Raw genomic sequence first — 14,948 nt, 5'->3', positions numbered from 1 at the left:
GATGAATGCATCATCCTAGGAAGACCTTTCCTAGCCACAGCAGAAGCTGTGATAGATGTCAACAGAGGAGAGTTAGTCCTCCAATTGAATGGAGAATACCTTGTGTTTCAAGCACATGGACATCCCTCTGTGACAAAAGAGAGTAAGCATGAAGAGCTTCTCTCAATTCAGAGTCAAGAAGAGCCCACACAGTCAAACTCTAAGTTTGGTGTTGTGAGGCCACAACCAAACTCTAAGTTTGGTGTTCAAACCCCATATCCAAACTCTAAGTTTGGTGTTGGGACTAGACAACATTGACTTGATTGCTCTGTGGCTCCATGAGAGCCCCTGTCAAGCTATTGACATTAAAGAAGCGCTTGTTGGGAGGCAACCCAATTTTATTTATCTAATTTTATTTTATTTTGGTGTTATTTTTGTGTTTAATTAGGTACATGATCATGAGGAGTCACGAAAAAAATCAAAAAAATTAAAAACAGAGTCAAAAACAGAAGAAAAAAATTTTCACCCTGGAGGACGCACGGGCCGGCGTTCAACGCCCAGAAGATGCATCTGGCGGGCGTTCAACGCCAGAACAGAGCATCTTCCTGGCGCTGAACGCCCAAAACAAGCTACATCCTGGCGTTTAACGCCAGGATGCGCACGCAGAGGACAATCTGGCGCTGAACGCCAGAAACAAGCTTGAAACTGGCGTTCAACGCCAGAATCAAGCATCACATGGGCGTTTAACGCCCAGAACATGCACCAATGGGCGTTTGAACGCCAGAATGGTGCATGAAGGCAATTTACACGCCTATAGGGTGAAGGAATGGTATTTCTTTTCACCTCAGGACCTGTGGACCCCACAGGATTCCCACCTCAGGATCTGTGGACCCCACAGGATCCCCACCTACCTTTTCTTTTAATCCTATTCACACTCTCCTAATCCAAATCTCATTCTCAATGTCACCCTTCCCAAAAACCTTCACCAATCACATCAATTTCTCTTCCCAATTACCCCATGCACCATTCACATCAACCTCCTCTTCCCCATAAACCCCACCTACCTCCATTACATTCAAATTCAATTTCCCACCCATTCCCACCCAAAATGGCCGAAACCTAACCCTTCCCCCCTCCCTATAAATACCTCTCCTTTCTTCTTTATTTTCACAACACTACCCATTCTTCTCTCATATAGCCGAAACCACTTCTCTCCCTCTCTTCCACTTTCTCTTCTTCTTCTTCTTCTTCTACTCTTCTTTTCTTTTTGCTCGCGGACGAGCAAATTTTAAGTTTGGTGTGGTAAAAAGCCTAGCTTTTTATTTTTCATTCACCATCAATGGCACCCAAGACCGGAGTTTCCTCAAGAAAAGGAAAAGGGAAGGCAAAAGCTTCCACTTCCGAATCATGGGAAAAGGAGAGATTCATCTCCAAGAGCCACCAAGACCACTTCTATGATGTTGTGGCAAAGAAGAGGGTGATCCCTGAGGTCCCCTTCAAGCTCAAAAAGAATGAGTATCCAGAAATCCGACATGAGATCCAAAGAAGAGGGTGGGAAGTCATAACCAACCCCATGCAACAAGTCGGATTACTGATGGTTCAAGGGTTCTATGCTAATGCATGGATCACTAGGAACCATGATCAAAGTATGAACCCGAATCCAAAGAACTATATCACAATGGTTCGGGGGAAATACTTAGATTTCAGTCCGGAGAATGTAAGGTTGGCGTTTCATCTACCCATGATGCAAGGTGATGAACGCCCCTACACAAGGAGGGTCAACTTCAATCAAAGGTTGGACCAAGTCCTAATGGACATTTGTGTGGAAGGCGCCCAATGGAGAGTAGACTTCAAAGGCAAACCAGTCCAACTAAGAAGACTGGACCTCAAGCCTGTAGCTAGAGGATGGTTGGAGTTCATCCAAAGATCCATCATCCCTACAAGCAACCGATCTGAAGTTACTGTGGATCGGGCAATCATGATCCATAGCATCATGATTGGAGAGGAAGTAGAGGTTCATGAAGTCATAGCCAATGAACTCTACAAAATAGCTGACAAGCCTTCATACATGGCACGGCTAGCCTTCCCCCACCTCATATGCCATTTATGCTACTCAGCTGGAGTTATCATAGATGGAGATGTCTCCATTGAAGAAGACAAGCCCATCACCAAGAAAAGGATGGAGCAAACAAGGGAAGTTCCTCACGGCCCCCAAGGAGAACATGAGGAAGTTCATCAACAAATGCCTCATGGAATGCACTTCCCTCCCAACAACTATTGGGAGCAACTCAGTGCCTCCTTAGAAGACTTGAGCCAAAACGTGGAACAACTAAGGGTGGAACACCATGAACACGCCCTCACTCTTCAAGAAATAAGAGAAGATCAAAGAGCTATGAGGGAGGAGCAACAAAGGCAAGGAAGGGACATAGAAGAGTTGAAGAACATCATTGGTCCTTCAAGAAGAAGACGCCACTAAGAGGTGGATTCATTCCTTGCTCTTATTTCTTTCTGTTTTCGGTTTTTAATAATGTGTTTATCTATGTTTTTGTGTCTCTACTTCATGATCATTAGTGTGTAAACCATGCCTTAAAGCTATGAATAAAATCCATTAGTCTTTCACCTCTCTTAAAAGAAAAATGTTTTAATTCAAAAGAACAAGAAGTACATAATTTTCGAAATTATTAGTGAATTTAATTTAATTATATTGATGTGGTGGCAATAATTTTTGTTTTCTGAATGAATGCTTGAACAGTGCATATTTTTTGATATTGTTGTTTATGAGTGTTAAAATTGTTGGCTCTTGAAAGAATGATGAACAAAGAGAAATGTTATTGATGATCTGAAAAACATCATGAAATTGATTCTTGAAGCAAGAAAAAGCAGTGAAAAAAAAAAAGTGGCGAAAAAAAAAATAGAAAGAAAAAGCAAGCAGAAAAAGCCAATAGCCCTTAAAACCAAAAGGCAAGGGTAGCAAGGATCCAAGGCTTTGAGCATCAATGGATAGGAGGGCCCAAGGAAATAAAATCCAGGCCTAAGCGGCTAAATCAAGCTGTCCCTAACCATGTGCTTGTGTCATGAAGGTCCAAGTAAAAAGCTTGAGACTGAGTGGTTAAAGTCGTGATCCAAAAGAGTGTGCTTAAGAGCTCTGGACACCACTAACTGGGGACTCTAGCAAAGCTGAGTCACAATCTGAAAAGGTTCACCCAGTCATGTGTCTGTGGCATTTGTGTATCCGGTGGTAATACTGGGAGACAAAGTGCTTAAGGCCACGGCCAAGACTCATAAGTAGCTGTGTTCAAGAATCAACATGCTTAACTAGGAGAGTCAATAACACTATCCGAAATTCTAAGTTCCTAGAGAAGCCAATCACTCTAAACTACAAAGGAGAAAGTGAGATGCCAAAACTGTTCAGAAGCAAAAAGCTACAAGTCCCGCTCATCTAATTAAATTAATATTCATTGATATTTTGGACTTTATAGTATATTCTCTTCTTTTTATCCTATTTGATTTTCAGTTGCTTGGGGACAAGCAACAATTTAAGTTTGGTGTTGTGATGAGCGGATAATTTATACGCTTTTTGGCATTGTTTTCATATAGTTTTTAGTAAGTTTAAGCTACTTTTAGGGATGTTTTCACTAGTTTTGATGTTAAATTCACATTTCTGGACTTTACTATGAGTTTGTGTGTTTTTCTGTGATTTCAGGTAAATTCTGACTGAAATTGAGGGATTTGAGCAAAACTCTGAAGAAGGCTGACAAAAGGACTGCTGATGCTGTTGGATTCTGACCTCCCTGCACTCGAAATGGATTTTCTGGAGCTACAGAACTCCAATTGGCGCGCTCTCAACGGCGTTGGAAAGTAGACATCCAGGGCTTTCCGGCAATATATAATAGTCCATACTTTATTCGAAGAATGACGACGTAACTTGGCGTTGAACGCCAAGTACACGCTGCTGTCTGGAGTTAAACGCCAGAAAAACGTCATGATCCGGAGTTGAACGCCCAAAACACGTCATAACCTGGAGTTTGACGCCAAGAAATGCCTCTACACGTGGATTGATCAAGCTCAGCCCAAGCACACACCAAGTGGGCCCCGGAAGTGGATTTATGCATCAATTACTTACTCATGTAAACCCTAGTAGCTAGTCTAGTATATATAGGACATTTATCTATTGTATTAGACATCTTTGATCTCATCTTTGATCTCAGTTTTGTTTTATTCTTCATCTTAGGGGATCATTGATCACGTTAGAGAGGGCTGGCCATTCGGCCATGCCTGAACTCTTTGCTTATGTATTTTCAACGGTGGAGTTTCTGCACACCATAGATTAAGGGTGTGGAGCTCTGCTGCACCTCAAGTATTAATGAAATTCTATCTTCTTTTATTCAATTCTCTCTTATTCTTATTCCAAGATATTCATTCGTACCCAAGAACATGATGAATGTGATGAGTCAGATTACCCTCATTATCATTCTCACTTATGAATGTGCGTGATTGACAACCATGTCCGTTCTACATGCAACAGAGCTTGAATGCGTATCTCTTAGATTCCCCAACAGAATCTTCGTGGTATAAGTTAGATAGTTGGCGGCATTCATCTGGATCCGGAAAGTCCAACCTTGTCTGTGGTGTTCCGAGTAGGATCCTGGGAGTCCGGAAAGTCCAACCTTGTCTGTGGTGTTCCGAGTAGGATTCCGATCATGAATGACCGTGACGTGCTTCAAACTTTAACCTGCTGGGCGTTGGTGACAGACGCAAAAGAGGGATTCTATTCCAGTAGGAGCGGGAACCAACCGGTGATTAGCCGTACTGTGACAGAGTGCGTTTGCATAGTTTTCACTGCGAGGATGGGATGTAGCCATCAGCCATGGGTGATGCCTCCAGACTGGTTAGCTGTGCGAGTGACAGCCGCACAGGTTATTTCCCCGTGAGGAATGAAAGTAGCCACAGTTGATGGTGAACCCCTATACAAAGCTTGCCATGGAAAGGAGTAAGAAGGATTGAGTAGAAGGAGTAGGAGAGCAGGCGTCCAAGAGCTCTACAGCATCTCCATCCGCTTATCTGAAATCCTACCAATGAATCTGCATAAGTGTTCTATCCTTTTTATTATATTCTATTTTATTATTTCTATTTTCGAAAACCCATAAACTATTTTAAATCTGCCTAACTGAGATTTGCAAGGTGACCATAGCTTGCTTCATACCAACAATCTCTGTGGATTCGACCCTTACTCACGTAAGGTTATTACTTGGACGACCCAGTACACTTGCTGGTTAGTTGAACGAGATTGTGAAGAAAATAAACAATGCCCTCAGAGTATACATCTTTTATAAATACATACAAGTGATCACAATTTCGTCCACCATGTGCCTTAAATAAATTGACACGTATTTTTACTGTGTCTAAATCATTCAATTGAAGCGGTAGCCATTGTAAAGATGACAAAATTTTGTCTCCTTAAATTTTAATTAGTTTTATAATATAATGTTGATTATTGATAGTTGTCTTTTGATTCTCATACTTAGGAAGAAGATTGAAAAATACTTACTCTTTAGGTTCAAGCATATTTTTTCCCTTAATTTACCTTCCTCTTCACTTTTTTAAATTAATTATTTTATCTTTTTCTAAACATATTTTTATCCTAAGTGTGTTATTTGTGTTATTTTAGTTCTTTAATAAAAAATAATTTTTTTCAAAAATACCATCTTCTCCATAACATTCATCCCAAAATTTCTTGTATTTTGCATCTTTGGGTGTGTGTGGTTCAAAGATTAAATTTTATTACCAAGTAATCTCATTCCTAGGCATTATATTCCTAGGAATGAGATTACTTGGAATATATGATTCCCATATTTGGTTGTAAAATTTAATACATTGGAATATTATGTAATAATCCTAAGAATGACTAAATTTTTGTTTGGTTGAGTTTAAATATCTTGATCATATTATGTAATATGTCAAAATTACCCTTAATCATTCAAATTAAAATATTAATGACTAAAAGTTAAATATTTTTTAAATTTAGTAAAATACCTCTAATAATAAATATTTTTAGTTAAAATTATTATTGATTCTAATTTTTTTAAATTTACTAAAATACCCCTAATAACAAATATGTTTAGTTAAATTATTATTGACTCTAAATTTTTTACTAAAATACCCCTAATAACAAATATCTTTAGTTAAAATTATTATTGATTCTAATTTTTTTTAAATTTATTAAAATACCCCTAATAACAAATATGTTTAGTCAAATTATTATTGACTCTAAATTTTTTTATTAAAATACCCCTAATAACAAATATATTTAGTTAAATTATTATTGACTCTAAATTTTTTTAAATTTACTAAAATACCCCTAATAACAAATATCTTTAGTTAAAATTATTATCGACTCTAAATTTTTTAAATTTACTAAAATACCCATAATAACAAATATCTTTAGTTAAATTATTATTGATTCTAAATTTTTTAAATTTACTAAAATACCCCTAATATTAAATATGTTTAATTAAAATTAACACAAAATACGTATCTAAATTTTCAAAAATTTCATAATTCATAATTCGTCTCATAATCCTAATTGAACTTATATAAAACAAATCTCAACAATTCTAACCACATATGTATTAAAAAGCTTTACTATTATCCAAATTAAAATTACAAAGAAGTCTCAAAAAGTTAAAATTTACTAACAGACGCATAACTCTTGTACAAGAATGCAAACATGAAAAAACAAATCAGCATCTATATATCATGAAAAAGGAATTAGGATGTATCAATTACAACAACAATTCAAAAAGAGGCCATTGTCAGCAATACTCATGTGGGCCTTTTCATCTCACTTATATATCTTTAGCTTTCTTGGCTTTCTCACCGGTGTGCTCAATGAGATTCGGATGTCTAGGAGTAGATGATAGTATATGTAGCAGATCTGTTCAGCAAAATAGAGGAAATAAATTGAACCTATCAATGAACTAGTAGCAAATTTAAACAGCAAGGGCAGATTTTGATTTTTAACTTTTCACCAGTTAATACATAGTTTAAAAGATGAAAAGTAACAGTTAAAAAGTCAAGCAAGTAAACATACACTTGTCTAAGTTCTGGCTGATTATATAATTTACTATGATGACAATAATAATTTTTAAAGCATATATATCTTACTTTGAGGTTTGGAGTTAATATAGAAAAACTAACACCTTTCACATCTTGAATGCCTTCCAATACATCCTTTGCATCTGCCAACTGAATTTGGTTTCAAAGACGTGAAATCAATTTGTCAGATAACGTGTGTTGGAAAAACATACAGCCTGAAAAAATTTAAACAATTAACCATATAAAATAACATAAAAATAAATTAAATTGTAGTCATAAAATTTATTTTCAACACAACTTACTTTCAGTTGCTAATTTTTTAGTATAAACAATGTCTGCATATTAATGAAGGTAAAAGCCAATTGTGGCCATAACAGCATAACTAGCCAAATTCCTGAGATTATATATATATATATATATATATATATATATATATATATATATATATATATATATATATATGGAGGTAAAAGCCAATTGTGGCCATAACAGCATAACTAGCCAAATTTCTGAGATTATATATATATATCAGGTCTGCACCGCTAATTCTCCAATTTTTGTAACTGTATGGTTCTAAAATTGTGGCCATCAAATTTAGTTCACAATGCCATCAAAGACACACATATTCTTTTGTTCTTTCTTCATTTCACTTTATATATCTATCTATAATTCTATATATCTATCTTTCTATCTATGTCATTGTTAATGTTAAGATGGCCTTTTGTATTCATAATATAAACAGCAGAGTAGTCTGTCTCATGCACTCCTTTTTCAATTCACACACCCTTCTTCTTCAAGTCTCTTCTCAATTATTTAATTATTTCTTAAGTCCCTCTCTTTTTGTCACATGTAATTTCCCTTCCCTGCCCCTATTTTCTTTTTTTTCTTTATCAGTTATATACATGTGAATCTCGAATCTGCCCTCTACTTTGTTTAACATAAATACCAAATAGTCAACAAGCAGAATTTTAGTGGTAAATAAAAAGCAAATAATAAAGAGCTGGCACGAACCTGAAGACGAGCTATTGTTTTGTGATCAGGAACTTTCTCAGAAATGGCTGCTACTTCTTCTTCAGCACTGAAGTTGAAGCACACGAATTCTATAACGGAGAACATGTTGGATGCATTGAGGCAGAGTAGGTACCATATGAAGAGGTGCTTTGCCAATTACTTAAAGAAGAGAAGAAGGATAATGAAACTCCATCACCTGATGGAGAAAATGGAGCAAGTCATAGATGACAAGATCAAACCAAAGGAGTATGCAATGCAGGAATTGTTTTAATTTTTTAACAATCAAATTAATAAATAAGAATAATTTCTACTTTTTGAATAATAATTCTACTCTAATATGCCAGGTTTAAATTTAGACTTGGAATGAAAAACTGAAAACCCATAAAAAAACTCCTTCAATGTTCTTGAAATCTAAATTTGTTATTGTATTGCATTTCAACAACAGATTGGCAGAGAATTAAAGATAATAATAAAAGAAGACAGAGAAAAGGAACAAAAATTAGCATATTTTTAAAGAGATTGATTTCAGGCATAAATGAAAATAAAGTAGCAATTAGGAACTTTACTACTACTACTATTATGCTAATATCATAGGTTCCTAAGCTACAACTACTTCATTTCAACCAACATAAAACCGAACAAGATCCTTAATATGCAACAAGATAAGAAATGAAATTAAATGCTTTGCAAGTTATATAGGAAGATTCTAAATGAGAAAAAAAGTGAAGCCTTAAACAGAGGAGGCAGATGAGGAAGATTAAGCAGTCATTCAAGCCAAATTAAGCATGTAAAAATATGTTTTTGTCAGATTCAAGAAAAGAAACCATAAGTTTAAACTCTTTATTGAGGCAAATTAAGCATGTAAAATATGTTTTTGTCAGATTCAAGCCAAATTAAGCATGTAAAAATATGTGACAAGCTTAAATTCTTTATTGAGGCAAATCATCAAACATGTTGTTTGCATGCAACATAATCACAGAGAGCATATAAGAAATCAAGCAAAATAAAAAATAACTAATCAAATTAGCTGTCTATTGCAAGAAATTAGTGTAATATGATGTAGAAAGCATAAAAAGAACCTAAACCTTAATGAGAGTTTCAAAGAGAATTCGCATAGAGAAGTAATGCGAACATGAACTTGAAGAAGAGAAGGAAACCAGTCTTCCGTTTAGGGTAATGGTGGCGCCGGCGTAGCTCCAATGGCGGTGGCGTTGGTGAAGCATCCACTGTTTTGGGAAAAAACTGAAATCTTAATATGAGATTCGAAGAAAATTCACAGAGAAAAGTAATGTGAACATGAATTGGAGAAGAGAAGGAGACGAATCTTCTGTTTATAGTAACGGCAGTGCCGGTGGCGGTGGCGTTGGTGAAGCTCACTGATTTGGGAGAAAAACCGCTCTGCTAGGGTTCGTTCTCGAGAGAAAAATGAAGAAGAAGGTGAAGGCTAGTATTAAATAATAGGGGTAATTTAGTCTTTTTGTTTCATTATTTACATTCCATTCCCATTGGAATGAGAGATAACCAGGGGAGAGATGGGAATTGGATTAGTGGTAATTCAATTCCAAGGAATAAAAGTTACCTTGGAATGTTTTTTTTAACTTTGAATCACATATAGAAATTTTATATTCCCATCTTAAAATTCCTGGGAATGTTCTATAATTCCCCCAACCACACACACCTTTTAAGATATTTTATTCCAACGTGTAAATATCAGATTATCAATTTTTCGTGTTTGAATGCTATGTCTATCTAATTACATATTCTCATTTTAATATAACTAATTTATTTCATAATTAACGCATGAATATAATAATTCAAAAAAGTACATATGATCAAATACCTATATCTACATATTTTATTGAACTAAAAACTTGACTCCTCGAAAAAGCAATTGATCGATGTATTTTTTCTTCTACTTTTAGAAATGATAAAAAAAATTATTTGTATATAAAAAAATTAGTAATTAATTTCTAGCATAATTTAAAAAAATTATAATTACAAAATGATTGAAATAACATAAGAAAAAGACAAAATAAGTAATTTGAAAAAATAAAGAAACGGCAAATCAAGAAAAAAAAGTATATTTTATATTCTATATTTTAATATGTATAAAATATATGTAATTAATTTAGTAGTTAATTTTTAATATATATTAACATAATCTAAAAAGAGAGAAAAAATAATTATAATTATAAAATAATTAAAATAACATGAGAAAAAGATAAAATATGTAATTTTAAAAAATGAAGTAAAAAATAAAACGTGCTTAGACCTAAGGAGTAAGTATCTTCCAATCTCCTTCATCAATATGAGAATCAAGAGACAACGACCAATAATCAAGATTACATTACAAAATTAATTAAAATCTAAGGAGACAAAACTCTGCCACTTTTACAGTGGTTACTACTTCAATTGAATGATTCAACCACAATAAAAATGTATGTGCCACTTACTCAAGATACACACATGAAATATACACATGTGATATTTTTGTTAATCTATACGGTAGACTTTGCCTTGTTACAGAGATGAGGTAGCACTGGTATGCAATACAACCGTATCTGATCAACATGCTAAATCTGTGAAATCAAAATTGGTCAGGACCGATCAGTCCGATCAAAAATTGATGAATCATGATCTATCTGATTCAGTTTGAAATTGGGATAATTTTTTGTATTCAAACTGATTAATAATAGTCAAATTTTATGGTCAAATTTTTATAAACGGTGAAAAATTCAAACGATTTACGATATATTGAAATTTTTAAAAATAGTTAATTTCATATAAAAAATAAAAAATACTTATTATGTGTTATGCAGATATTTAATAATTGAGATTTACAAAATAAAACATTTGATAATTGTAAACATTTGACATGGTTCAAAATCTAGATTTTGAGAGAGAAATTTACTTCTCTTGCAAGTATTAATTTTATGTGCATTAAAATTTTTATTTTGTCGATAAAAAAGAATTTTTGCAGAATCATAAACAATACAAATGAAAATAAAATGATTTGATTATAAATAAAAATAAAACTATACTTCATAAAAATTTGAAATATTTACAAATAAAGAAGAACTCCATAGAAATTCAGAATAAAAATTACAAATTATATAAAAAGAGAATTTGATAAAATACTAGGAAAGAAATTACTTTTTACATAAAATAAAGAGTACAGAATTCAAATGAACATAAAAAAGATATGGAAGAAAATGTACATAGAGAATTGGCTTAGACAAATCACAGAAAGTCTCTAGAATGTGTGAGAGAATAAGTGTATTGCTGAGTAAAAATTTTCAATCCCTTATATCTCATTTATCACCATATTTACAAACCTCTTTGATGAATGGATTTTTGACGGTTTAAAATTTCACTAATGAAATCTCGTTGTAAAGTATAGTCTCTAAACCAACAATAATCCTTTCATACAAAAATTTGTTTGTCACAAGTACAAACCCCTAAAATCTATAAACCGAAGTATTTAAACCTCGGGTCGTCTCTCAAAGGACTTGCAGGGTAGTGTTCTTGTCATTGGTTATGGCCTTGTTTATTTTGGGGTTTTGGATGAGAAATATGAATAGTAAATGGTAAGAAAACTTTATTAACAAAATGGTCTTGGCAAGGTTTGGTTGTCAAGGGTCTTCATCATTATCACTAGCCACAAGTATGGTAGTTGCAAGGATTAATCCCACTTAGTCATCCTTAAATCAATTAACAAAGGAAAGTCAAGTGAGTTATATCAATCCTAGTCCATAAATCCTAGCTTTCCACTAATTGGATTAATGAAGGCTAGAGTTAATGGCTATCAACTATCAATCAATTGGACACTAGTGACTCAAGAAATCCTAAGTCACCTTCTCAAGCCAAGAACATAGAATTCTACTCTAACATCCTCTCAAGCATTTCATCAAACACTTGGAGGGTAATGAAAGAAAGCATTTTTATTTGTAAGAATAAAAGGAATCAACAACTAACAATTACAAAGAATTAACAAAACAACAATCAACAACATCACAATCACATGAATTATCTCAAATTGCATTATTAAAAGAAAACAAAAGAACAAAAATATATCAATTACAAAACCTAGAAACAAAATAAGAGAAATTACACCAAGAGGATAGGGATAGAAAGAAGAACCAAAGTGTAGCAATCATCAATTGAAGGTAGAAGTAGAAGGAGACTTGAATTAAACCTAGAACTATGAGATCCTAATCTAACCCTAATTCCTAATCCTAATTCTAGAGAGAAGTGAGAGCTTCCCTCTCTAAAAACTACTTCTAACTACTTCTAAAACTAAACTATGACTAATGATTAAAGTATCTCCAGTATATTGATTCCCCTTCAATCCTTGGCTTAAATAGCATCAGAAATGAGTTGGATTGGGCCCACAAGGCTTCTAAAATCGCTGTCCACGTGTTGCATTAAGTGGGTCATGTGCCACCATCGGCGCGTCCGCGTACCGTGCGCGTGCGCGCCCCTATGCGCAATGCAACTATGGCAAATATTATATCGTTTCGAAGCCCCAGATGTTGGCTTTCTAACCCAACTGGAACGGCATCATTTGGACCTCTGTAGCTCAAGTTATGGTCAAGTGCGAAGAGGCCAGGCTTGACAGCTTTTTGGTTCCATCATTTCTTCATGAGTTCTCCAACTTTACATGCTTTTTCTTCATTCCCTTGATCCAATCTTTGCCTCCTAAACCTTAAATCACTTAACAAACATATCAAGGCATCTAATAGAGTCAAGGTGAATTAAATTTATCTATTTTGAGTCCTAAAAAGCATGTTTTCACTCTTAAGCACAATTAAAGGAGAATATACAAAACCATGCTATTTTATTGAATAAATGTGGGTAAAAGGTGATAAAATCCCCTAAAATCAATACAAGATAAACCCTACAAATGGGGTTTGTCAACCTCCCCACACTTAAACCAAGCATGTCCTCATGCTTAAGCCAAGAGAAAGCAAAGGGCATCAACATTTATTCAATGTAAATAAACTATATACAACCTAAACTATATGCAACTAAATGCGAAATGGTTTTACCTACTTGGTTAAAAATAAATCAATCTCCAAGACATATATGCACAAGTAGGGCCAAGATCATATAACGATTCATGAGTCCTACCAATTGAAGTATAAACATGAAGTTCACATAGACTTGCAAGAAGAACGCTCGTGAAAGCCGGGAATCAAGGAATTGAGCATCGAACCCTCACCGGGAGTGTTTGCACTCTAGTCGCTCGGTGTTTGGGGTTGATTCTCTCAATTCTCCCCTAATCATGCTTTCCAAGATTTGTTTTTCATCTAACAATCAACAATTATTCAATGCACGCATACAATTATCATGAGGTCTTTTCTTTAGGTTGTAATGGGGCTAGGGTCAAGGTAGGGTCATATATGGCTAGTGGACTTAGGATTTGAATCTTTGATTAACTTAAACTTTCCCACCTAACCTATATAATGACCTATACAATTAAGTATTAATATAACTACCCATTCCTCACTTTTTCACATACTCATGCATTTTCTATTCATTTCACAACACTTATGCATTGATTTTATTTGAACTTTACTTTGGGGCATTTTGTCCCCTTTATTGCTTTTCTTTTTCTTTCTTTTTCTATATACAATTTTTTTCTTTTCCTTTCTTTTTTTTCTTTTTCACTTTTATCTCTTTTTCTTTTCATTTTTTTCTTTTTCTTTCAAACTATATACAAGAACATCAATGCATAAGGTCTATACATTTAATCAATACATGAGTATGTACCCAATTCCCCAATATAAAAATACAAAACACAAACACCCTTTTATCCCAACCAATGTCCCAAAGTTTTCCCACTCTTGAATGACACTCACACTCACTAGCCTAAGCCAATCAAAGATCCAAATAAAGGACATTCATTGTTTTCCGCTTTAAGGCTTGTAATGTGCTAAATTAAAGAACAAGTGGGTTAAGCGTAGGCTCAAAATCGGCTAACAAAGGAGAGTAAAAGGTAAGGCTATCTGGATAAGTGAGCTAATGAAATGATGGCCTCAATCATATAAATGCATGAATACAAGGAATAATGGGACATATAGATTCAAACAAATCAAAGATTACAATCATAGAAAGAAAACAATTGCACACAAGAAGGAGAATAAGTGACTATAAGATGTAGCCACAAAACAAGGCTCAAAGCTTACTAGCTTGTGTTCTTAGCTCAAAAACCATGTTCCAAAATAAATTCTTTCAAGCAAGTTCCACAAATTTTCTTTTTCAAATTGGTAGGGTACCCTAAAATAATTTCTTGGAAAGGAAATCATCACCCTAACCAAGTAGTCCTAATAAAAAAAAAGAAGTGGTAAAAATATGTACAAATTCTAACTAACATGCAACCTATCATGCAATGCAACGACTCACTAACATTGGTGTTGAAAAGGAAATTTTTACCCATGGAGATCGGTCGAACGACCTCCCCACACTTGAAGATTGCACCGTCCTCGGTGCATGCAAAGAAGAGCAAGGTGGATGGGTGTTACAATTGATGGGCTCCTTCAAAAGGTTGTGCGGATGACTTGTTTGTTACCCCATTTAGAAATTTTTTCTTTCTCCCTTCTTGGTGGCCAACCTAGAAGGAAAGAAAAGGAAAGAAAATTAAGCCTATAACAAAGATATCAAGGCAAATAGAACATAGGCGGGGGCTAATGCCAAATAAGGGTATGATTCCCTACTACATGGTAGCTACCACATGTGAGTGAGAAATCAATATAAGCAAAAGGCATATCAACTGATACTTGATGCAAGAGTAAAGTTAAAGCATGGAGAGTATATTGAGCATCAAGATCAAATAAGAATTGACACAAACAAGATTAGTGAGA

The sequence above is a fragment of the Arachis hypogaea genome, chromosome 1 (assembly GCF_003086295.3).
Source record: "Arachis hypogaea cultivar Tifrunner chromosome 1, arahy.Tifrunner.gnm2.J5K5, whole genome shotgun sequence".
In the NCBI taxonomy this organism is placed as follows: Eukaryota; Viridiplantae; Streptophyta; class Magnoliopsida; order Fabales; family Fabaceae; genus Arachis; species Arachis hypogaea.
This window is presented reverse-complemented; position numbering follows the sequence as displayed.